The sequence below is a fragment of the Rhinoraja longicauda genome, chromosome 21 (assembly GCF_053455715.1).
Source record: "Rhinoraja longicauda isolate Sanriku21f chromosome 21, sRhiLon1.1, whole genome shotgun sequence".
In the NCBI taxonomy this organism is placed as follows: domain Eukaryota; kingdom Metazoa; phylum Chordata; class Chondrichthyes; order Rajiformes; family Arhynchobatidae; genus Rhinoraja; species Rhinoraja longicauda.
The window spans coordinates 19,985,903-20,011,328 of record NC_135973.1 but is presented as its reverse complement, the minus strand read 5'-3'; the positions used below and the strand labels follow the sequence as shown (position 1 = coordinate 20,011,328).

The window sequence follows — 25,426 nt, the reverse complement described above, 5'->3', positions numbered from 1 at the left end:
GAAGGTGATTTCAGAGAGCGGTAGACATTGCCTGGTTCATTACAGACACTGATCTCCCCACCATTGGGCTCTACAGGAAGTGCTGCCTCAAAAACCCACACCACCCTGGCCTCACTCATTTTGTTACTACCATTGCGAAGAAGGTACAGCAGTCTGAATACTCTAACCACCAGATTCAAGAATAGTTTCTTCCCAGCAACCAACAGGCTCTTAAACACAGCATTACTCTAACCTCAGTAACTATGAAGTTCCAAGGACAGTGAATTTGGTTGCATTACAGAATCTGCTTTTTTGCACTATTATGGGCACCTAATTTTACAGTTATTAAATTATTGATTAAAAAAAATATTATATTTTCATCTGTTTGTATTGCGTTTACGGGCCTGCTAAGCTGCAGCAGGTAAGAATTTCATCATTCCATTGTTGGTACCAATGACAATTAAACACTCTTGATTCTTAAAATATTTAAGTTTTTAAAGAAAAATTATTAAAATATTTAATGAGAGCAAATTTATGTATGAAATATAATCTTCTATGAATGCAAGTCTTGGGAAATTTGTCCACACTTAAAATCATTGATGATTTGGAATGCACATTCAGACAAAAGCATATTTTCTGAGGTCTTAAAACCCACGAGGCTGAATTTTAAAAAAGTAGTTTTACTAACAAACTGTCCGAATAAAGCCTTACAGTATTGGCTTGTGACTAATGCAAAGAACACAGAACAACCAATAATGTCGCTCAGTGATCTCATCAAATGGCAATTGTCACTGCGGACTTCTGACCTCTGATTCCGCCTTTTAAGGTCACCCTCTGACCTCTGACCTTCTCCCCTATATATTACTGCTCGCTGGCAGGTTGCTTCTGACAGTCAAAATGAAGGGTCTGGTCTCATTCAGTATCTTCTTCTCTCTTCTGATATTTGTGACACCAGGTAAGTTCTTCTTTATTTAACTGGTTGGTTGGCTGACAGCATTACCTGGGCTAATGTATTATTTTAGAACTGTATCTCTCTGCATGGTATCTACAAACTAGGAACGTTAAAGCTGAATGAACGGTCCGGATTCAATCTCTAACCAGTGGAGCAGAATGCAGCAGCTGCAATTATAAGCTTGCAACCAACTGTTCCTGTAAAAATATACAGCGAGGGTTCGCTGAAACCTTTGAAGTCTGAGCTCACAATTTAGGATTTATAAGCCTTTTTTTTGTTGTGCTCTCCCATTTTTGCTTTCTCAAAGAGTGTCAGGTTGCAAAGCCATGAAGCGAGAGTTTGCAAAAGTGATTAATCAAAGAGACAAACAGATTACACAATAGAATTTAATTCTCTGCATTAAACATAAAAGTGACTTTTCTGGAGGGTTGATGGACGGAGGGAGATGAAGGAGAAGATACCCTTGTGTGCCCTTGGGTTAATTTGATCTAGAAATTTTGCTGTGGCTCATGTTCGAGTATTCTGGGTGGGTGTAAAGGAACTAAGTATGGAAATGGATTTGTAACTGGACACCAGCCTGGCTGATTGCCATGCTATGCCATCAGCAGTTGTTGGCTTTATGTGCTATCACACAGGAGATTTATCCCATCTTCTTGACCATTTAAGGAAATCTTTTATTTTTTGAGAGAATTGAGATGTTTGAACAACGGAATCCAGCATTGCCCCGTCAAACACGCCTGAAATCCCCTATATTCTGCAATATGCAGAATATGAAACTTTGTCCTTAAAGAAATTGTGATTTTTAGTCATTTCTTTGTACCTTTCTCAATGCAACTATCTTGAAAGTTACAGAATAGTGTTGATGTGAAAGTCCCAACCCTCCAACACCTGCTTCATTCCATTGCCTTTTTCTAAAATAACTATTTAGACTACGACACAATGTAGTCTGAAGCCTGTGACTTTCATGGGCTTAGAATTTTGGAATATCCATAACAGCTAACAAAATCTGAAGTATAGTCACTGTTGGATGTATTAAACGCAGAAGTAATGTGTACTTGCAAACAGTGATGTGATGATAAATCAACTAATCCATTTTGTAGGACTTGGTTTAGAGATAAACATTCGTCTTTAAACCAAGAAAATCCATCTTCTTTGAAGTGTGATCAGTACCTTAGCTTAATGCCTGACAGCATCTCCAGAAGTATGTACTCTCTCAGCTTAGCATTGAAGTATTTGCCAGTTATGGCCCCAGTCTTTAAAGCAGGGATGTTAGTTTTAGATTTCCAAATATACAGGAAACCAATAAACTGTCAAGCAAACAGCTGAGATAACAGCTCCAAAATGTAGCCAAATTCATGTAAAACAAATCAACTTAGGTTGTATTTCTTGCCTTGTGCGATGGGTGATGAGTGTTGAGGCTTATTTAGTAGTTGGTGGGCACAGCACACTATAGTGAAGGTCTAAGTTGCTTTTGATCCTATCACATCCTATGTATGTTTCATTGACTGAGTATTGCCCATGTAATTTATTGAAATATACCATGCAAGACCTACAAACAGAATGGCAGCCTTGATTAGTTGGATGGCTTTCTTTCCTATTTAACAATAAACTAAACTAAACCAAACTGAACTAAATAAGTCTTCATTCCAAGACATGCTGCAACTTGGTCTCAATCCTTCAGATGCAGAATGGGCCTAATTTTTTCCAAGTTATTTTTAAACCAAAGCAAACTTTAATCAGAGAAGAAGTCAACAAACCCTTTAACACTTAATTGGCAACCTGCTTCTGGCAATCTGTTTCAATAAAGCTGTCTTGCAACTTGGGATGTGATGGCTTTGATGAACTAACAACAGAGTTGTTTCAGACAAGATAGACACAAAATGCTGGAGCAACTCAGCGGGACAGGCAGCATCTCTGGAGAGAAAGAATGGGTGATGTTTTGGGTCGAGACCCTTCTTCAGACTGATGTCAGGGAGTGGGCGGTACAGAGATAAAATGTAGTCGGAGACAGTAAGACTGGTCAGAGAACTGGGAAGAGGAAGGGGAGGGGATGGAGAGGGAATGCAAGGGCTACTTGAAGTTAAAGAAGTTAATGTTCATACCACTGGGTTGTAGCTACCCAATAACTTCAGACAAGCACTGTTTCCAGCCCCCTCCAAGAGTTTTTATCTGGAATTCTGGGGACAACATTGTAGTTCTGTGCTCCCATCATAGAACCATTCTGGTTGGGAATTCAGCTGAAGGTTCAATGTAGTAGCCCTCTCATATCTGTTCCTGCTGTCATTGGGCAAATGATTTCCTGCTGAGAGTGTATGTCACAGTGGATTAACCTTGGAGATATATATACATATCCAGCAACCTTTGGGGTCACATCTGTTCTTGCAGCAGCAGTACTGATCTTTGATTATGAATGGTTTGGGTGCTTTATATCCACTGAAATAGGCTTGAAGGATTCCAAAGTTCCACTGAACTGTATCAGACAGAAATCTAGAGGTGGTGTCAAGGGCGCAGCAATGCACAATGAGTCAAGTTCAAAGAAAAAACAAGACAAAGAACATAGAACCGGACTGGTATCGATATTGCCTTATCGATAATATCATTCTGATTTCTTCTAGTTACTAACCATTATATAAAACAGAAAAATTGGCTGGTCTGAATAAAATGTCTCCCAAGCTGTTAAGAGCAGCTGGAGAGGAAGTAAAGGAAGCACTGACCATCATTGTTCAACAGTCTGGCTGCTGTGTTCAGTGTACAAGAAGAATGCTAATGTAGAACATTGTTAAAAAAAGCACAGATTTATCAATGAAAATCAACACAGATGTGTCCAACTCATTTGAGTGAATTTTTCGAGAAGCAGTAAGGAGAGTTAATGAAGGTAGCATATTCGGTGTGGTTAAGATGGAACATAGAACAACACAGGAACAGGCCCTTTGGCCCACAGTGTTGGTGACAGATGTGTTGCCAAGTTAAACTAATCTCTGCCTGTACGTTATCCATATACTTCCATAGCAAGTGCACACACCTGGACAATTGGACAGAAAAATATAAACCCATACATCCAAGATTGACAGTGACTGAAAACAAAGAAAGTTTAGCTATCTGTTTGCAGGCCTCGGTGATGGGTTCATTACTTTTTAAAATGCATCAATGATTTTCATTCGAATATGAAATCCATGGTTAAATTGTTTGCAGATATTGGTTGATAGTGAGATGGAAAGCTGTACACTGCTAGAAGATATCAATGAATTGGTCAGGTTTGCATTCAAATGGAATTCCATCTGTAGACAAGTGTAGTGTTGCAATGTGGATCAAGAGTGTTTAACTGTCATGTGAAATTCTTACTGCAGTTTCACAGGCCTATTAACGCAATAACATGCAAATAAATCTACGACAAACAATAATACCATAAATTAATAATCAGTAATACCAGGTTTGCAGACTATCACAGTGCAAAATTGAAGTACGTAGTGCAACCAAAAACAAAGCCCATAGGCAAGATAAAGAGAAATGTATGCCCTGGAGTACATATTCACAGATCTCTGCTGATGATAGGACATGTGGATAAGGTGGTAAATAATGCATATGGGTTATGGTCCTGTATTGGTCAAGGAATCTAAGAGCACATAGATTAGGCTGGAGCTGTATTAAACACCAGCAAGGCCACAGCTACAAAAGTGCAAAGGTTCTAGTCACCACATTTCAGGAAGTGTCGGGTATCACCAGTGAGGGTGCCATGGAGATTTATGACAAAGTGCCAGGGATAGAGAAGATTGTCTAAGCTGATTGACACAAAGTGCTGGAATAACTCAGTGGGTCAAGCAGCCTCTCTGTAGAAAATTGATAGGTGACATTTTGGGTTGGGCCCCTTCTTCAGAATGAAGAAGGTCTAGGGTAATGCTGTTTTCATTGGAACCCAGGAAGCCTATGGGAGACTGAATTGAAATGGGAATAATTATCAGAAGTCCGGGCACTTCTTACTTTATCGGCAAGGTCAGCAACCAGGGTCATAGATTTAATGTCATTTGTAGGGTTAGTGGAGTTGATGAAAATGTTTTTATCCAGGGTGAAGGTAGGTCCAAGTATCCAGAAAATAGGAATAGCAGCATCCAAATGTAATAATTGAAGTGCTGTGACTTATCACGATAATAAATGGTTTTCGCACAGAGATATACTTTTGAAGTTTAGTAACTATTGATAAAAATAAAAATAAAATTCCTGTAAGTATGAAAGAGGCCAAAAATGCATGGGGAATAAATGTATTTAAGAAGGAAGTTATAAATTGTCCAAAACCATGGGAAAGTTCTGAGAGTGGATCCTGCAGTCAGATACGTTCTTAACTGGTCGCTGGTTTATATACAATTTTTTTCTTGTTATTGGAACTGTCAAGTCAGGCTGGGGGAAGCAGTACATGCCTGAGTCAGCTTTTTAGAGACTCTGAAAGTTAAAGTGAGTCAGAACTGACCGCGTGGCTTCAGTCTGCCTGGTTTGGTGCCTTGTTGATGTTCAGCCAACAAGGGGAGCTCTGGTTCCAGTTTGCACAGCTCAATGATTGTGTTAAGAGAAACATTTTTTATTCTCTCCTGCACGAGACTTTCTGTTGCTTTTTGTGCAAACATGGGTAAGCAAACAGGACACATTATTTCCCAGAGAGAAAATGATAGTGAGCCTCCTGCTCAAAAACACGAGAAAATAGCAGGAGGAGGCCACTTAGCAGGAGGAGGCCTCAAACATGCCCTTCATTCAACATGGCTGATTGCCTCATCTCATCTAGGCTAGTTCCCTCTACTACATAACACATAGAACAGTACAACACAGGAACAGACCCTTCAGCCCATGATACCAAATGAAACTAACACCTTCTGCCTGTTTGTTAACTATATCCCTCCATTTTCTGCATGTTCACATGCCTTCAAAATACCTTTTAAAAACCACTGTCCTGAGTGCTCTCCAATCCCTGGCAGTCCACGCACCCACCATCATTTGATGTAAAAAACTTGCCTTGCTTTAATCTTTACCCCTCTGCCCTTAAAATATGCCCTCTAGTATTTAACATTTCCAACCTGGGGAAAAGGCTCTGACTGCCTATCTAACTTTATATAATTCTATCAGGTGTTCCCTCAGCCTTCGTGCTCCAGAGGAAACAATCCATGTTTCTCCTACCTCTACTTATAGTTAATATCCTCCAATCCAGGCATCATCCTGGTAAATGTCTGCACCCTCTCTGAAGCCACCACATCTTCCTGGGTGTGGAGGGTGTAATGGACGACCAGAATTACACACAATACTCCAAATGTAGCCTAACTAAAGTTTTATAAAGCTGCAACATGATTTCTTGACTCTTATACCCAATGCCCTGACAGATGAAGGCAAGCAAACCATATGCCTTCTTTACTACTTTTGTTGCCAATTTCAGGGAGCAATGGACTTGGACCCTTAGATCCCTCTGTATATCAATACAGTTAAGGGTCCTGCCATTTACCGCATACTTTTCCTCTTTCATTTGACCTCCAAAAGTGCAACAACTCACAATTCCACAATTCCCTGATATTTCTGAAACTTATCAATGTTGTCATTGTATCTGCCTCAATGACATCCTCTGGCAGCTTGTTGCATATACCTCCCACCCTCTGAGTCAAAAAGATGCCCCTGAGATTCCTAGTAAATCTTTCTCCTCTCACCTATGCCTTCTAGTTCTAGATTCCCCTACCCTGGGAAAAAGACTGTGCATTCACCCTATCCATTCCACGCATTATTTTATACACCTCTATAAGATCACCCCTCAGCTCCTGTCCTCCAAGGCCTGCCCAATCTTCTTATAGCTCAGGCTCTCGAGTCTTGGCAACACCCTTGTAGGTCTTCTCTGCATTCTTTCAAGCTTAATGACATCTTTCCTGTAGCAGAGTGACCAAAATTGAATAAAACATTTGTACAACTGTAACATGTCCCAACTTCTACAGTCAATTCCCTGATTGATGAAGGCCAATTTGCCTATCTCACCATGCTCTCTATCTACGACGCCACTTTCAAGGAACCAGGTACTTGTCCTTCTAGATCTCTCTGCTCTACAACGTTCCCAGAGCCTTATCATTCATGTAACATAGATAGAACATAAAAAGGTATCACACAGGAACAGGGTCTTCAGCCCTTAATATCTGTGTTAAACACGATGCCAAGATCAACTAATCTCACCTGCTTGCATGTGATGCGCATCCTTCCATTTCCTGCATATTCATGTGCCTATTTTAAAGCGTCACAAATGCCACTATTGTATCCGCCTTCACAACTACCCCAGGCAGGATTCATGATAAATCGGATTGGTCTGTAGAGAGTCAGCAAGGTGTTGTTGCTCTTCTGTGCAGCAGTGATTCTAACCTGTTAGCAATAGTAACAATAAAAACGACCATTCTACTGTGACTTTTACTCTTTCTTTTTAGTGATGGAAAATACAGGAGAACAAGGTACTGTATAATTATGGGTTACATTGCTGTAATGACTGAAGTATTGAATTAACAATCCAGGATCCATTGAGTGCAGATTCCACCATGGGTTCTGGGGGAATTTAAATTGTTAATTAAATAGATCTGGTAACTAAAAATAAAATCCAGAGCCCTCTGAATGACAAATAAGATTAAGAACATGATGAAATACAAAAAGGTGCATGGAATATGTCAACTAGATAATTCACGTGTGAATCAGACTGCAAATTATAAACTGAGACAAAGATGAAAAGGAAAGCAAAATGTGCAAGGAGAGACAATGAGAATCGAATAACAATGAATATAAACGAAGAAACTATAAGGCCTCCGCAGGCATGTAAATAGTATGTGAGTAGGACCAATAGGGGAGCAAGAGAGACGTCTGAGTCAAGAAAGAGATCAGGACAGAAACATTTGAGGGGTATTTTATATCTGAGAATGAAACCAATGTATTAATAGAAGACAAGGTAATTAGATGGATGGGATAAAATTAATTGGGGGGCTGGTATTAGAAAAGCTGGCAGAGTTTAAAAATAGCAGTACTGATAGGATGGCTGCAGATGTTGTCATAATCTTCAATCCTCCCCAGATAGAGGGGAAATGCCAAAAGCCTGGAAAATGACAACTGTGACACCTTTGTTTGAAAAATAGCACGAGGATGTGTCTGGCAAGTAAAATCACAGCAGTTTAATCTTAGTTTTGGAAACTATAATCAGTGGGGGGAAAATTGGCTTGAAAAGAAGACTTGAAAAGGTTTGATTTAATAAAGAAAAGTCATCACAGTTTACAAAAAGCAAATCATGTTTGACTAATTTAATTCAACCTTTTGATCAGAGAAGATTGGGAAGCACAGTGGCACAGTCAGTGACCCAGGTTAAATCCTGACCTACAATGCTGTATATGTGGAGTTTGTATGTGCTCCCTTTAATCACAAAGGTCTCATCTGGGTGCTCTGGTTTTATCTTATATTGCAAAAGTATGTGGGCTGATAAATGAATTGGCCCATGCAAATTACCCCTAGTGTGTAGGTGTTGGAAAAATGTTGGGGAGCTGATGGGAATGTGGGAGAATAAAATGTGATTAGTGTTCATGGAAGCTGAATGATCAGCACGGACATGGTGGGCTATATCGCCTGTTTCCATTCTATATGACTTCATGAGACGTTAATGAAGGAATTACAACAGATATTGTTACCAGTAATCTGAAAATCCACGTTAAGATGATAGAATCAGAGTCAGAACTTTAAAAAGAGAATATTTGGACAAGGAAAATTTGCAAAGTTGTGGGGAAAGTGCAGGTACATGGGATTAGGATAGAATGGATTGCTGTACAAATAGCCACCAAGGTGTGGTTGTTCTGTGCAGTAATGATTCTAACCTGTTAGCAAAAATGACCACAATATCTACCAGATTGTCATCAAAATCTAGTTGTTTAATCAATGTTCCTTTTGGAAGGGAGTCTGTCCTCTAAATCTGGGGCAGGTCATCACAATGCAGGTCATCCCAAAAAGGACAGACCAATTTATGTGACTGGATTCAATAACCACCGCAGGATGGATCCGTTACTGGCATTCCGTGGCTGGGATCTGCAGGAAGCACTCCCAGGTGATGGGTGTTTTAGAGCTGTGACTTCAAACCCAACACATTGCAAAAATGGCTTAGAAAGCTGTTCAGTTCAAGGGCTATTGGAGCTAGTCTAGCCAACCACACCCATGGTTTGTAATTGAAAAATAACACATTGGGTTCTGCAGGTCAGGTCCAGAGGAAGCCAGTGATGAGTGAATGGATATTGAATCAAGTGCAAGGAGTGCCAATCACTGACCCTGCTCGGTCCTAGTGGGGTTGAATTCCTTGAATGTTGTTGCATCTGCCCCATCCAGTCAAACATTCTGTTAAACTGCAACCTTACGGATAATGAAGAGTTAAAGTCCAAATTATGAATCGCCAATCTTTTCCATGTTTGATTCCAATTGCAACTACTATGTTGGTAATAGGCCACCTCAGGAAACTGCAAGAACTGGTGTTGAGAACTAGAGCCTAGTACAGTGAACTTACACATTGCAGCATCCCAGATCACCACTTTACTTCACATGAAGCATGGATATGCAATTTCAAACTTAAACGGCAACTCCTTTTTTATGTTATATCGCAGTGTTAAGGTACAATCTGGTAATAATCTGACACTTGATACTAAGTTCTACAGATACCGCTGATTACTAGTTAAGCCAATCATTTATAACTCTTGCTCTCAGATTGTAACTGACTTATTACAGTTCTTGTAGACAAATGGAACTCCAGATGCTGGAATCTTATTTAGAGCACAAAGTGCTGGAGCAACTCTTGTAAGTGTCCCCTCCTGAAAAGTCACCAATCCATGGCTTCCAGAGATGTTGCCTTACCCGCTGAGTTACTCCAGCACTCGTGTTAGACCCTGATGTGGGCATGCTAGACTTCCATAAGCTTGTAAATTTACATCTTGCAGGTGTAAAGATTAAAGCTTGTAGATTTATCTTTTATGCATCTTCACCATCTTCTATCTATCTTCTATTTTCTATCTATCTATCTGTCTATCTATCAATCTATCTTCTATTCTATCAATCTATCTATCTTCTATTCTATCTATTAATCAATCTATCTATCTTCTATTCTATCTATTAATCTATCAATCTATCTTCTATTCTATCTATTAATCTATCTATCTATCTATCTATCTATCTATCTATCTATCTATCTATCTATCTATCTATCTATCTATCTATCTATCTATCTATCTATCTATCTATCTATCTATCTATCTATCTATCTATCTATCTATCTATCTATCTATCTTCTAGCTAGGAATGCTCAAAGAAAAGCACGCAACAACATCCTTCCAATTAGTTATAATTGAGTCCTTTTCCCATGACTTTCAGTCTGAAGAAGGGTCTCGACCCGGAACACCACCCATTCTTTCTCTCCAGAGATGCTGCCTGTCCCGCTGAATTATTCCAGCTTTTTGTCTCTATCTTAGGAAGAATTGAATTCTGGCTAAACATATGGATACATACACTGGTCTCTGATTTAGGGTGTTGGACACGAGTAAGGTGGGTGCTGGTACACTTTATTCTACATCTTTTTTGATTATCTTAAACAATTATCCTTCTTCTTATTGGTATCATATTGTTTTGTAATCTGCCAATGGTCTGATGGTAAGGTAACTGAGCAGCCATTTTAATGTGTCAAAGGGCGCTTAGTATAATTCTGACAAGGAAAAAACTTGCATGCAAGGACATTCCATATATATGGTGGCTCTTTGCTCTAACAAATTTCACTGCCCAGCCCATAGTTTTATTATTAATTTAAATTTAAATATTTATAACAATTTCATCATAAACATTCAACCAATCAGCACAAGGTGTTCCAAACCTTCTTTTTACTCTTTTGATGACATTTTTATCTGGAAATGTACTATTTGCATTGAGCAAGAGTTGCAATAACAAAAAAAAATTCAAACATGTCACAGATTTTCTGAAGATTTCCCTTATTCCATGCAACTAATTCCCTTGTGATCAATTACCAGAATCTTTCAGAAATTATTGCATCGAATCCACTACAGGCCAATGAGCTTTATGTCAGTGGTAGGAAAATTTAGTTTAGTTTAGCTTAGAGATACAGTATGGAAACCGGCCCTTAGGCTCACCAAGTCCGCGGCGACCGGCAATCACCTGTACGCTAGTTCTATCCTACACACTTGGGCCAATTATTTTACAGAATCCAATTAACCTAGAAACATGCAAGTCTTAGGAGTGTGTTGATCAGGGATAGTCAGCATGCCTTTGAGGGGAAAATACTACCTCATTTGATCGAGTCTTTTAAGAGATTACTAAGAAGACTGATGCAGGTGGGGCAGTAAACATTGCTTATGTGGACATTAGTAAGACATTTAAAAGGCTGGTCCAGAAAGTTAAGGCACATGAGATCCAAGGAGAGCTGGTTAATAGGATGTTGGCTTGATAATAGCAGGCACATTGACTCTGGTTATCAGATGTGCTTTAATGTTTTTGGCATTCTCTCTTTTGGCGTAGCTGTGAACAATAATGTTTAGAAGTATAGGAAAAAAAAATGCAGACGCTGGTTTAAATCGAAGGTATGCTGGAGTAACTCAGCGGGTAAGGCAGCATCTCGGGAGAGAATGTTTAGAATGTACTCATCCCTCGTGGGATGATGCATTTCTTCCACTTCCTTCTATACCTGGTGTTATTCTCTTGAGGCAAGTTGGCTCAGGTATACAGTATGTCAATAGGGGGAGCCAATCCCCATTAAATGCCCATACATATAGGAAATTCCCAGAAGTGTGTTAACATGCGCAGGGATTTCCATGACAAGTATGCTAATGTTTGAATGGATTGCCAGGAGAATGTCAATATTTAATGGAGGGGTTCCCATATCTGCATGCCAATAATTGTGGAGAATCCTCTCAATTGCGATGCAATGTTTACACGCGATCCCCTACAAAGTATGTAAAATATTATGCACAAAAAGGCAAGGGAATGGGATTGGGAGAAAAGAGCTCCGATTGAACATCTAGTGTATAAGACATAATTATAACTTGATTTCTCATGGGATTTCCTAACAATTAATTACAGTGCCCTCCATAATGTTTGGGACAAAGACCCATCATTTATTTATTTGCCTCTGTACTCCACAATTTGAGATTTGTAATAGAAAAAATCACATGTGGTTAAAGTGCACATTGTCAGATTTTAATAATGGCCATTTTTATACATTTTGGTTTCACCATGTAGAAATTACAGCAGTGTTTATGTATAGTCCCCCCATTTCAGGGCACCATAACGTTTGGGACACAGCAATGTCACGTAAATGAAAGTAGGCATGTTTAGTATTTGTTGCATATCCTTTGCATGAAGTCTGCAATTCATGGACATCACCCGTTGCTGGGTGTCTTCTTTTCCAATCTCCTACCTTGCCGGAGTTACAATTGTTTTCCGGATCATATCTCCGGTCGCTCTGTGGCCTAAAATCATGGAGCTGGAGGCCTTGCTTGGGACTGACTTTGAGCCCCACTGCGGGGCGTGAACTTTCCATCAGAGCGTACGATCTTTTGCCTGGGATCGACGCTCCAACTGCGGCCTGCAGACTTTAACATTGAGGAGCTCGCAGTCTCGGGTCGAGACCAACGTCAGGAAGCTCCAAATCGCCAAAGGTTTTCCACCAGCCCCGACCCAGGGTAGATCGCCCGGCTTGTGGGAGCTGAGATTCCCCCCCATGCAGGAGCTTGATCGCCCTGACGTGAGGGTCTGATCATTGGCTATGGAGTCAAGATCGTCCTGTCAACGGAAGGCTCGAGGCCCCCGACCGCGGGAGAACAAAGAAGGGAAGAGATTGAACTTTTTTTCGCCTTCCATTACAGTGAGGAATGTGGAGGAGTGACTATGGTGGATGTTCATGTAAAAATGTATTTTGTGTGTTCTGTTGCTTTTTATGTATGCTATGACTGTATGGTAAATGAAATTCCTCGTATGTTGCAAAACATACGGCTAATAAAGTATGATTATGATGATTATGATTATGATGATAATGGCTTCTTTGATTTTCATTGGCACAACTTTGGTCCTCATGTTGGTAAACAGCAATAAAAGTTTCCAAAGGTGATAGAAAGACTGGAGGAAAGACCAGCTGCTGAGAGCTCTCTTATACCTGCATTAAGGAGGCAATTAAACACACCTGAGCAATTACAGACACTTGTGAAGCCATGTGTCCCAAACATTATGGTGCCCTGAAATGGGGGGACTATGTATAAACACAGCTGTATTTTCTACATGGTGAAACCAAAATGTATTAAAATGGCCTTTAATAAAATCTGTCAATGTGCACTTTAACCACATGAGATTTTTTCTATTATAAATCTCAAATTGTGGAATACAGAGGCAAATAAATAAATGATGGGTCTTTGTCCCAAACATTATGGAGGGCACTGTACTTTAGAAGTGTAGATCCCACTGTAATATAGGAAAGACTGCGGCCAATTTGTAAATAGCAAGCTCCCACAAAGAGCATTATGATAAATCTTGGCTAGGACAAATACAAAAGATCTCCTGCTCTGCTTTGAATTAGTGCCACATAATCTTGTACATTCACCTTGCATATTAATCTGGTACATGCAAATGGAATCTTAATTCAATATCTCACCTGAAGGATGACAGTACTACTTTAGAATATTTACCTATATTGTCCCCTAAAAATATTTTTGAATAATCACGGTCACAATATTGCATAGTTTAAATGCTGCTTTTCCATGTTTCAATGTTATTATTAGGACAAGCTTCTGATCATATTACCTTTTAAATCAAAACAGGTCTGCAAGGAGACACAAGAAATTGCTGATGCTGGAAACCTTGAGCAAAAGGTCCTGACCTGAAACATGGTCTATCCATTTCTTCCACAGATGCTGCCTGACCCGCTGAGTTCCTCCAGCCTTTTGTTTTTTTTGCAAGTACTGCTGGATTAAAAAATAAATTTTAATTAACCAGAAGGACAAAATAATTTGTGAGCTATACTTTTCATCTCCCAAGAACATTACAAAAGTACTTCACAAACAATTAATTAGCTATTAAATATTGGCTTATTATTGTCATGTGCAATGAGATACAGTGAAAACCCTTTTTTGTGTGCTCTCCAAGTACATCATACCATACATAAGCACATCAGGTACTTCAAAAGAGAAAGTGAACAGAGTGCAGAATATAAGGTGTAACAGCTTCAGAGAAAGTAAAGATTTAAAAAGTGTGAAGGCCACAATGAGGTATATTGGAAAATCAGAAATTCTTAGCATATGAAAGGTCCATTCAAGAGTCTGATATGGTGCGGAAGAACCTGTTCTTCAGTCTGTTTGTATCTTCTACCCGACGGAAGAGCGAAGAAGAGAATGAAAGGTGATAATATATTATTATATTGGTTGCTTTTCCGAGGCAGTGTGTAGTTAATGAGGTTGATTAAGTCATGGTGGCATAGCGGTAGAGTTGCTGCCTTATAACGCCAGATACCCGAGTTCGATCCTGACTACTGGTGCTTGTCTGTATGGAGTTTGTATGTTCTCCCCGCGACCGCTTGGGTTTTCTCCGAGATCTTCGGTTTCCTCCCACACTCCAAAGACGTACAGGTTTGTAGGTTAATTGGCTTGGTATAAATGTAAATTGTCCCTAGTGTGGAACAGTGTGATAGTGCAGGATTGCTGGTCACTGCAAACTCGGTAGGCCAAAGGGTCTGTTTCCACGCTGTATCTCTCAACTAAAACTAAAAGTCACTATTGTAATGTAGGAAATGGTGCAATAAATGTTGTGCATCGGGGTCCCAGTAACAGTAATTTCTTTATCACGGAATTACAATAGTGTATTGAATCCAAGCTGGCACTTTACAAAACAACCTGTTGGCCCCATTCCCTTACGCGTTTCAATCACCCTGTTACTTTCCTTCTATTTCCTCTTTAAAAGTCCTGATGATTCTGTTTCTACCACACTCAGTCAGTTCCACTTCACAAACATCCTCTGCATAACAAAACTCTTCACATTTAATCCCTGCATTTTTTGTCATCACTTTTAATCTATGTCCCTGGTCTTTTTATCTTCTTTATCATGGTTATAGATTCTTTTTATTTCCTTATCTAAATTTAACACAATTATAGACATCTGTCAAACTTTCTCTCAGCCTTTTTTGTTGCAAGGAGAATATGTCTTTCCACCTTGTAGCACAAAACTCTGGAAACACTCCAGTAAATCTTTTCCACATTCTTTCTAGTTCATTCACATTCTTGGTAAAGTGTGACCATTGTTCTCATAATGATATAATAAAATGTGCTTGCTTTTGTACTACATGCCTATCTCTCAACATGTCCTGAGTCATTCAAAGATTTATAATTTACATATTGCCTCTGCTCTCGCACACTCTTCAGAAACGTGCCATTTAGGTTATGTTGTCTCCTCTTGCACTAAAACCAAATATATCACTTTAAACCTATCCTATTTATATCCTCATCCAGTCTATTATTATTGTCATCATTGTTTCACTTGTGCAATTTTGGTATCAAATAATATGATCATGGCTCTAATTGAGGGATATATTCAGCCAGAATAACAAAGTCCTCTGCTCCTTTTCAAAGTTGTAGATAAGAATGCAGGGAGGGCAAATGTGAAATTGTTTGTTATTGTTAAAAAGGAAGTATTAGAGGCTTAACGGCAGATACATCATCAAGGATTCATCAGATATATCCCAGGCTATTATTGGAGAGAGGAGATTGCTTGGGCTCATACAGAGCCTTATAAATCTTTACCGGCCACAAATGAGGTGCAAGATAAGGGGAAGTCAGCAGACATACTGCTTATTTAAGGGGAGCATAGAGATAAGCTAGATAATTGGGTCTCATTTCAATGGTTGAAAAATTCTGATGGACGGGGTGAATTAGCACTTGGAAAGTCAGGGATTTGTCAAGACAATCAGAATGGCTTGGTTGCGGGAGATCCTGTCTGACCAATTTAATTTAACATTTTCAAAGAGGTAACATAATATATTGGTACGGGCAATGTGATTGTTGTGGTCTACATGGACTTCATGGGCCAATTGGAGCCAAAACTGGCTTGATGATAAAGGCAGAGTTTGAGGTTAGAGGTTTATTCTTGTAGCTGGAAGGCTGAGTTGTGTGCCACAGGGATCAATGCTGGGATCCACAGTGTTTGTATTCTATTTAATGATTTTGCTATGAACGTTGGAGGTATGATTAGTGAGTTTGCAGATGATATGAAAATTGGTCATGTTGTTGATAGTGAGGAGGATAATATTAAACTACAGAATGATATCAATTGTTAAGATGCTCGGAACAAAGACAGATGATGGTTATTCCAGATGTGTGAGGTGATGCACTTTGGTAGAATTATTAAGGGTAGGACATACGCAGTGAATGGTCGGACCCTTGCTTGCACTAAGCTACAAAGGGACCATGATGTACGTTCAAAGACCCCTGAAGCTGGTAGCACAGAAAAAGGTTGAAAAAGGTGTATGGGATATTTGCTTTCACTAGACAGGGTACAGAATACAAAATCAGTTATAGGCACAATCTTAAGCCGCAGTGGGTGTATTGTGTTCAGTTCTGGTTGCAGAGGAGAGGATGCAGCCGAGGTTCACACGGATAGTGCCTTTGGAATGTTTCAGTTATGAGGGGAGACATGTTTTAGCTAGGTTTTGGTTTCCTCGGAGTTGAAGAGGGGTCTGATAAAGGGTTACAAAATTATGAGGTACAGAGATAATAAGCCCCACAGAAGAGCTGTCCAATATTAGAGAATATAGTCAAGGTAAGGATTAAGATGCGATCTTCATTTTCATGTTTGCAAGTGGTGCTGACGATGGCTGCCATGGTGTACTGCTCCTTGCTGTTTTGTATGTATTTGTTTGTTTGTGTTGTCTGCGGGAATCCCACAAAGATCCCACAAAGATCACTTTCATGAGAGAGGTACCCCTTAACATCAGACGTACAATAACTTCAAACATCGTTCCGGATTTCTCTTACTCACTGGATTATTTGAACATATTTGTCGGCGGGGCTGTGGCTGCGTTCAAGGTCTTGAAACGGAGGAGGACCCGTGGGAAGCGCCCTGGAGCACTCACCCGGCTCCGGCGACGAGGATTACGCACACCGCTCCCGGGTTTATTCCTCGCAAATCTACGTTCTCTCAACAACAAAGTGGACGAACTACAACTCCTGTGCCACACTACAAGGACTTCTCTCAAGCCGCTGCCTTGTGCTTCATTGAGACCTGGCTGTGTGAGTCAACCCCGGAGAACGCGCTGCAACTGGCTGGCTTTCAACTACACAGAGCGGAGGCGACACAGAGGCAGCGAGAAAATCAAGAGGAGTGGAATATGCTTCTACACTAACCAGGACTGGTGCAGCGACATCACGGTACTGTCTAACTTCTGTTCCCCCAATCTAGAATCGTTCTTTATAAACTGCAAACCCTTTGACTCTCCGAGGGAATTTACCTCTTTTATTCTCGCTGGAGTTTACATCCCCCCCAAGCCTGTGTACGTGAGGTGCAAACGCAACTCGCTGACCAGGTATGAGGGTAGAGAGTGACTTCCCGGACTCCATGGTCATTGTTTTGGGGGACTTTAACAAGGCCAACCTCAGTCGTGAGCTCCCAAAGTACAGACGTCATGTTACCTGCCCCACCAGAGGGGAGAGGACACTTGATCACTGCTACACTTCAATCAAGAACGCATATCGCTCTGTTCCTCGGGCGGCTCTGGGTCTCTCCGATCATTGTTTAGTTCACCTTATACCTACAGGCAGAAACTAAAATCTGCTAAACCTGTGGTTAGAACAACGAAAAGGTGGACAAGCGAGGGCATTGAAAAACTATAGTCCTGCTTTGACTGCACTGATTGGAATGTGTTCAGGGAAGCAACCACAAGCCTCGATGAGTACACAGACACTGTGACATCCTATGTCAGCTGAACCAAGACAGCTCCGCCAGTCAACAGGAGCGGGGATACAGGCCTACAGGAGCGGGGATACAGACCTCCACAGGCAGGCCAAGTACAAGCTGAGAAGAGGAATCAGAGCTGCCAAGGAAAGGTACTCAGAAGCTGAGGAGCAAGTTCTCAGCTAATGACTCTTCAGTTTGGAAGGGCTTGCAAGAAATCACCAGCTACAAGAGGAAAACCCCGCTCCTTGGACAATCGTCAGCTGACCAACGACATGAACGAGTTTTACTGCAGGTTCAAGAAACATAAACATAATCCTGGGATCCTCTCCCCCTCCCCCCCACCCACCCTCAACCCCCCAATCATCACTTCACATGTACTCATAGAGTGACTCCAGTTTGCAGACTGGACCCTTCCCCACCCACTCCTCCCCAAGCAGCAATTCACACGTATTCCCAGCCTGAGTCCGTTCTGAAAAGTCTGGACCCTTCCCCACCCACTCCTCCCCAAGCAGCAATTCACATCCTCACAGACTGACTCCAGTTTGCAAAGACTGACCCCTTCCCCCCCCCACCCCTTTGCAATCACCAATTTGCACATACTCACAGCCTGACTCCAGACTGAGCCCTCGTCCACTGCCTAACATCAGTCTGGCCACTGTTTCATCTCCAACAATAGAAATTGCGGAGGTGGAGAGACTATTCAGGAAACAGAAAAGCCGGAACTCTCCAGGACTGGACAATGTTTCCCCCTCTACCCTCAAGCTCTGTGCCGAACAACTGGCACCGATTTACACAGATATTTTCAACCAGTCCCTGCAAACCTGTACTGTCCCTGCCTGCTTCAAGGTCTCCACTATTGTCCCTGTACCCAAAAAGACAAGGATCACTGGTCTTAATGACTACAGCCCTGTCGCACTGACCTCTGTAGTCATGAAGACAATTGAAAGACGTGCTGGCCCAGCTAAAAAACATCACAAATCCCCTGCTAGACCATCTGCAGTTTGCATACAGGGCCAATAGATCGGTGGATGACGCAGTCCACTTAGGCCTGCACTTCATCCTCCAACACCTAGACCGCAAGGGGACCTATGCCAGGATTCTGTTTGTGGACTTTAGCTCTGCATTTAACACCATTGTGCCAGAGCTACTACACTCCAAACTCTCCCAGTTGACTGTGCCTGAACCCCTCTGTCAGTGGATCATCAACTTCTGGACAGACTGGGAAAGCACATCTCGGACCCGCAGACCCTCAGCATAGGAGCACCCCAAGGCTGTGTACTCTCCCCTCTCCTTTACTCTCTCTACACCAACGACTGCACCTCCACAGACTCCTCTGTCAAGCTCCTCAATTTTGCGGATGACACAACCCTGTCTGGACTGATCCAGGATGGGGAGGAATCTGCCTACAGACGGGAAGTGACACAGCTGGCGTCCTGGTGCCATCGCAACAACCTGGAGCTCAATGCTCTTAAGACAGTGGAACAAATTGTAGACTTTCGAAGAGCTCCCCCTCCCCTCCCCCCACTCCCCATCAACAACACCACAGTCACATCTGTGGAGTCACTTAAGTTCCTTGGAACCATCATCTCCAGGGACCTTAAATGGGGGCCACCATCGACTCCACAGTCAAAAAGGCCCAACAGAGGAAACACAATCTGCCACATGCAATGATGGTCCAATTCAATACTGCTATCATTGAGTCCATCCTCACCTTCTCCATCATGGTCTGGTTTGGCTCAGCCACCAAGCACGACATCTGGAGCCTGCAACGGATCGTTCGATCAGCTGAGAAGGTTGTTGACTGCAACCTTCCCCCCACTGATGAACTGTACACTGCCAGGGCCAGGAAGCGAGTGGGCAAGATCATCTCTGACCCCTCTCACCCTGGCCACAAATCTTTGAAGCACTTCCCTCTGGAAGGCGACTCCGGACTGTCAAAGCAGCCACAGCCAGACATAAAAACAGATTTTTTTTCCCACGAGTAGTAGTTCTACTCAATAATCAAAGTCTGTAGTCTCTTTTTTGCTCTGGTTTATTTTCACCCACATGTTTCGACCCTAATGTTGTATCCTTATTGTTTTGATGTGTTTATGCTTTATTCTTAATTGTTAACTGTATGTTTGTGTTGTCATTTGTGAGCGGAGCACCAAGGTACATTCCTTGTATATGCACATACATGGCCAATAAACTTATTCATTCATTCATTCATTCATTCATTCATTCATTCATTTGAAGATAACTTATTTTTTACTCTCAGGATGGTAGTAATCTGGAACATATTGCCTAGAACATGTTGGCCTTCGTAACAAGAGGAGTTGAGTATAGGAGCAAAGAGGTCCTTCTACAGTTGTACCGGGCCCTGGTGAGACCGCACCTGGAGTACTGTGTGCAGTTTTGGTCTCCAAATTTGAGGAAGGATATTCTTGCTATGGAGGGCGTGCAGCGTAGGTTCACTAGGTTAATTCCCGGAATGGCGGGACTGTCGTATGTTGAAAGGCTGGAGCGATTGGGCTTGTATACACTGGAATTTAGAAGGATGAGGGGGGATCTTATTGAAACATATAAGATAATTAGGGGATTGGACACATTAGAGGCAGATAACATGTTCCCAATGTTGGGGGAGTCCAGAACAAGGGGCCACAGTTTAAGAATAAGGGGTAGGCCATTTAGAACGGAGATGAGGAAGAACTTTTTCAGTCAGAGGGTGGTGAAGGTGTGGAATTCTCTGCCTCAGAAGGCAGTGGAGGCCAGTTCGTTGGATGCTTTCAAGAGAGAGTTGGATAGAGCTCTTAAGGATAGCGGAGTTAGGGGGTATGGGGAGAAGGCAGGAACGGGGTACTGATTGAGAGTGATCAGCCATGATTGCATTGAATGGCGGTGCTGGCTCGAAGGGCTGAATGGCCTACTCCTGCACCTATTGTCTATTGTCTATTGTCTATAGTATGTTTAGAGGTATATAGACCAAAGGCGGGTAGGTGGGACTAGTGTAGTTGAGGCATTTTGATTGGCATTGGCAAGGTGGGCCAAAGGACCTTTTTCCATGCCATATGACTTTATGAGGCAGTGATGGGGACAGGCACTTTGACAAGTATCTAGATGAGCACTTGAATCAAGGTATAGAAGGCTGCGGGCCAAGTGCTGGTAAATGGGAGTAGTATTAATGGGTGCTTGATGATTGACATGGATATAGTGGCAAAGAGCTGTATGACTCAGACACCTTGACTTTAAAAGGATAATAAATATTTTAAGTTCATCTGAGGGGCCTGTTTATTGTCTCATCTGAAAGCAAAGTATCCAATTGTCCACGAATGCTGGTCTGGACGTTGTGGTCAAATTTCTGGAATGTAACGTGAATCTATGAATATCTGACAGAGAGGTGAGGGAGCTCCTCATTGAGTCAAGGCCAAATGGATATGATGACTCAGAAACATAGGCATTAGACATCCCTGGTGCACAAGCACAAGAATCCGAAGGTTATAGGGACACATACTGACCTCAAACTTATTGAATGCCCCTAGTGAACAATATGACTAAGTGCGGCTGGGATTGCTGCCAGGATAATTTATGGAACGCACGCAGGCAAGGCCAAGCAATCTGCATCATCAAATTGGAATGAGATCTCCCAGTTCCACCGATGCAACTGAGTGCAAAAGTTGTCAATTCTGTCACAAAAGGTTTCATCAATCTTTTTCACAATCCCAAAACTGATGATATTGTTGACAGTGCAAATGCAGACAACCTATTATACACAACATTAATAACTGGCCAAATAGCCTTTATCAGTTTGTAATGTAACAGTAAAGCTATTAATCCTGATAAGTGTACCCATTGGTTTTGCCAAGTGAAAATATGTTCCAAAAGATTTGTTCCTCCTGCCCCTGAAGCCCATCACATGGCAGTATGCTTGTCTTAGTTCATGTGTTAGAGTCAGCAATCTTGGGTCTACAGTCTGATATATCCCACTCCCCAACCTTGGGTGATCTATACCATGAACTTATTGGGTTAGGCAGCATTAATGGAGGGAAAAGGACAGATAACATTTCAGGTTGGGACCCTTCTTCAGACTGATTGTCCATTTGCCCCCCACAGATGGTGCAAATCCCTCAAGTACTTTGGTTTTTTCCCCAAGATTCTAGCATCCGCAATATCTTATTTCTCTCTGATTAGACATACTACATACAGCCTTTTACGATCAGTCACATTACAAAGTGCCCTGAATGTGATACTAATCGATTATAAAATGGGTGAGAATAAATTGATGATCAACATTCGAAAAGACCTGACCTGAAATGTCACTTATCCATGCTCTCCAGGGATGCTTCCTGACCTGCTGAGTTACTCCACTCTTTATATATTTTTTTGTGTTTGGATCAACATTACCTTAATAGACAAAAGAGATCTCCCATTATTATAGCACAGCATTGCTTCAGTGAAGCAGAAGGAGGCTACTGAGTTCTTTAAGCCTGTTTGCCCATCTGTCAGAGTTCCCTTGCTTTAGCTTCAAAATCCCTTGATGATCTAACTTAAAATTTTGTTCATTCTTGTCTCTAAAATTTCAATTGATACCCAGCTCAACAGACTTTAAGATGAACGTTTGAGATTACTGTTTCATTCGATGTAATAACTGCTTTCTGATTCCTTCCCTTAAGGATAGCGGAGTGAGGGGGTATGGGGAGAAGGCAGGAACGGGGTACTGATTGAGAGTGATCAGCCATGATCGCATTGAATGGCGGTGCTGGCTCGAAGGGCTGAATGGCCTACTCCTGCACCTATTGTCTATTGTCTATTGTCTATTGTCAAATGGCCTGCATTTGATTTTCAGATTGATCCCTGGTGAGGGTTCCCCAGGAGAGTAAACAGTTTAATTGTATGTACCCTATGGAATCCTCTTAACATTCAAAACAATTTTTATATTCCTTGACCACTTAAAATCAAGAGAATACAAACAAAAATTGTGCATTAAACTTAGTTTTTAAAATGTGCAGAAATGGCAATTTAATTCAGTAATCACTGATATTCAAGGAAACATCACATGTAAATGAAAGCACAGGCAGAGAGTTTTGAGGAAGTGAGAGAAAATAGTGCAGTGAATTAGTGGGGATGTTAGGGCAAAGGATGGAAAGAATGATCAGCCTCATGGTTCCAGGAGCTGGGCTGGATCGTGGGAGATGACATGGTAAGAGATGGGATCATGGAGGGGAACAGAGTCTGTCAAGAATTGGTCTGCAAGGAATGTGATCTGTTTTGGTCTCAGAGGGGATGGGAGCTGTGGGACTTAGAATTAATTGAGATTTTTGGAGAATAGACAATGCAGAGACATTGAGAAGTCGTTCGCCTTTAGTTTCATTTAGGGTTGAATAGTATTTTTTGAACAGCAAATGGTAATATGTGAATATTCCATGTTATACACTTGTAATTATTTTAAATAAAGCATACTTTGGGAGAAAAAACTATTAAATTCTATCTTATTTCTGGCATATCTGTCTTCTACTTCCCTGGTATATTTAGTCCAAAGAAATCTTGTGTTTATGATTAATTAGCTGCTGGATCTTGTGGCCATCTTGATGAGAATCCAAGTCCCTCTTTACTGGTGCTCATATACGAGTGGCATGGACATTCTTTCACTCCCTTGTTCAGAGACCAACATCATGGAGCAGGAGTCCTTGGGTCAAGGACTAGTGAGATTTTACATACAAAACTAAAGAATCTACTTTAAAAAGAAGCATGAAGCAGGCAACACCTGCAGTTGCAGTATGTAATGGAGTTAGAACTAGCAGAGCTATTGAAAAAAGCAATTGAAACCTTGTGGATATTGCTCTGAATTGGAGCATTGGGAAATCCCAAAGTCCTTCACATTTAGTAATTGACTTATTAACATTGCTGTGCTCCAGGATGAATCCACAAATGACTATGGGAAGGATGTCCAGTTGGTCTATTTTTGGCAACAGTGGTTGTGGAACAAATGTTACTTGAGATATAGGGCAAACTCCCTGGTCTTTTAACTTGTGCAGTGGTTGTCTGAAGTCACCTACATTCTGCAAGACTGTCTCTGACAATAAGACACTTTTGCTAACTTAGTCAAAGGTGTTATTTTTAATTTGCTCACAGTGTTAATACTTTATTTATTGTTCACCCCTATTTGCATTGGATCTAAGAGTTCATATCACTGGAGTCACATATAAGCAAGATTGAGAATGGAGCACAGATTTTCCTTTCCTGAAGAACATCAGTGAACCAGAGGGCTTGCAAAAATAATTGGCCTTGTCTGATTACAATGATCTTGCCTGTAAGTATTTAATGCAATGAGATTGGGGAGCATCATATCCAACACAGTGACTAAAGAGCTCCAACCCCTCCACATGAGGCACAGGAGGAGGGTCTTGCTGCCGAGGAGCTTCAGTGGTGCCACCTCAAGAAATGAAGACACACTGACAAAGGAAAAATCACGGGGATAACGACCAGGAAGAAAACAAAGCCAGGATCAAGATAAGTTGACTCCTGAAGCAGCAAAATAAAAGAGCTTGGAAGTCATTGAATGCGATGTTAACTTCTGGAGAATTTTACTCTGTTCTGGGAGACATAGACAGTCAGAACCTTTTTCCTAGGGTGGAATGTCACAGACTAGAAGGCATAGCTTTAAGGTGAGAAGAGCAAAGTTTAAAGTAGAAAGGTTTTTTTACACAGTGAGTCGTGGGTACCTGAAATGCGCTGCCAAGAGTGGTGGTGGAAGCAGATACAATAGTGGCATTTAAGAGACTTTTAGATAGGCACATGAATGTGCAGGGAATGCCATGATATGGATCAGGTGCAGAGAGAGGAGATTAGCTTAACGGCATCATGTTGGGCATGGACATTGTGGGCCGAAGGGTCTGTTTCTGTGCTGTATGTACTATGTTCTATTAAGACATCAGGTTGTCCACCTCCTCTGGAGTATCAAAGGAACATGTCAAGGTTGCACACCCAGTCTCAGGACATCTGCATATTCACGTGTCCCTGCTGGAATGTTCATGACTTCTAACATATCTTGCATGGTTGTTCAAATAGTCGCTGAGGTCAGTGTATTGTGACAGCATTGCCAAGATACAACCCCATACTCCCAAAAGATCTCTTTATATATACATAGGTTACCGAATCCAGGAGAACAGTTGTAGCTGGGGGCGGGTGTGTGCTGTACTAGTTATATATAGATTAATGGATACCCTGGAGCTAGTTAAGGCTGCAATCCAGTCAAGGGTTTAGTAGGTTTATATATAGAATGATAGACACCTGGGAGTGCATTATAGCCTGAAATGTACTTGGCTTCAATGAAAAGAAAATCTGTCTAGCTGTAAAATGTTTCGTACAAACACCGTGTCTGCGTCCTGTGCTGCAAATGGAAAATGACTGTCAGCGGATTCTCTTCGGCCCATCAAGTCCTTGATCCTACTTAAAAATCCTATGCTATGTATAGAATGCGACTAACAATGCTGTCGACTGTATCCTGTTGCCATCAAAAAAGATGCAGATGTTTCAAAAAGGCTTGTAATCTCTCCCTTTCGGGCCTCC

At 41.4% G+C, this 25,426-nt stretch overlaps 2 protein-coding genes across 11 annotated transcripts in view; one reads left to right on the top strand and one right to left on the bottom strand.

Annotated features, from left to right (window-relative positions):
- Positions 1-25,426, bottom strand: part of glis2b (GLIS family zinc finger 2b) — a 149,154-nt gene that overhangs the window by 73,291 nt on the left and 50,437 nt on the right. For 4 of the 10 annotated variants that reach the window (XM_078418003.1, XM_078418007.1, XM_078418000.1 and 1 more), the window contains exon 2: positions 13,821-13,905. The exons of 1 other annotated variant lie outside the window; for it this stretch is intronic. The gene's annotated coding sequence lies outside the window, so the exon portion shown is untranslated. Of the gene's footprint in view, positions 1-7,120; positions 7,200-13,744; positions 13,906-25,426 lie in introns of those variants that run through there. 5 more of the 10 variants (XM_078418001.1, XM_078418002.1, XM_078418005.1 and 2 more) reach the window with 4 other exon arrangements.
- The window catches only part of srlb (sarcalumenin b), a 56,877-nt gene that overhangs the window by 1,867 nt on the left and 29,584 nt on the right, over positions 1-25,426 (top strand). The window lies entirely within an intron of this gene.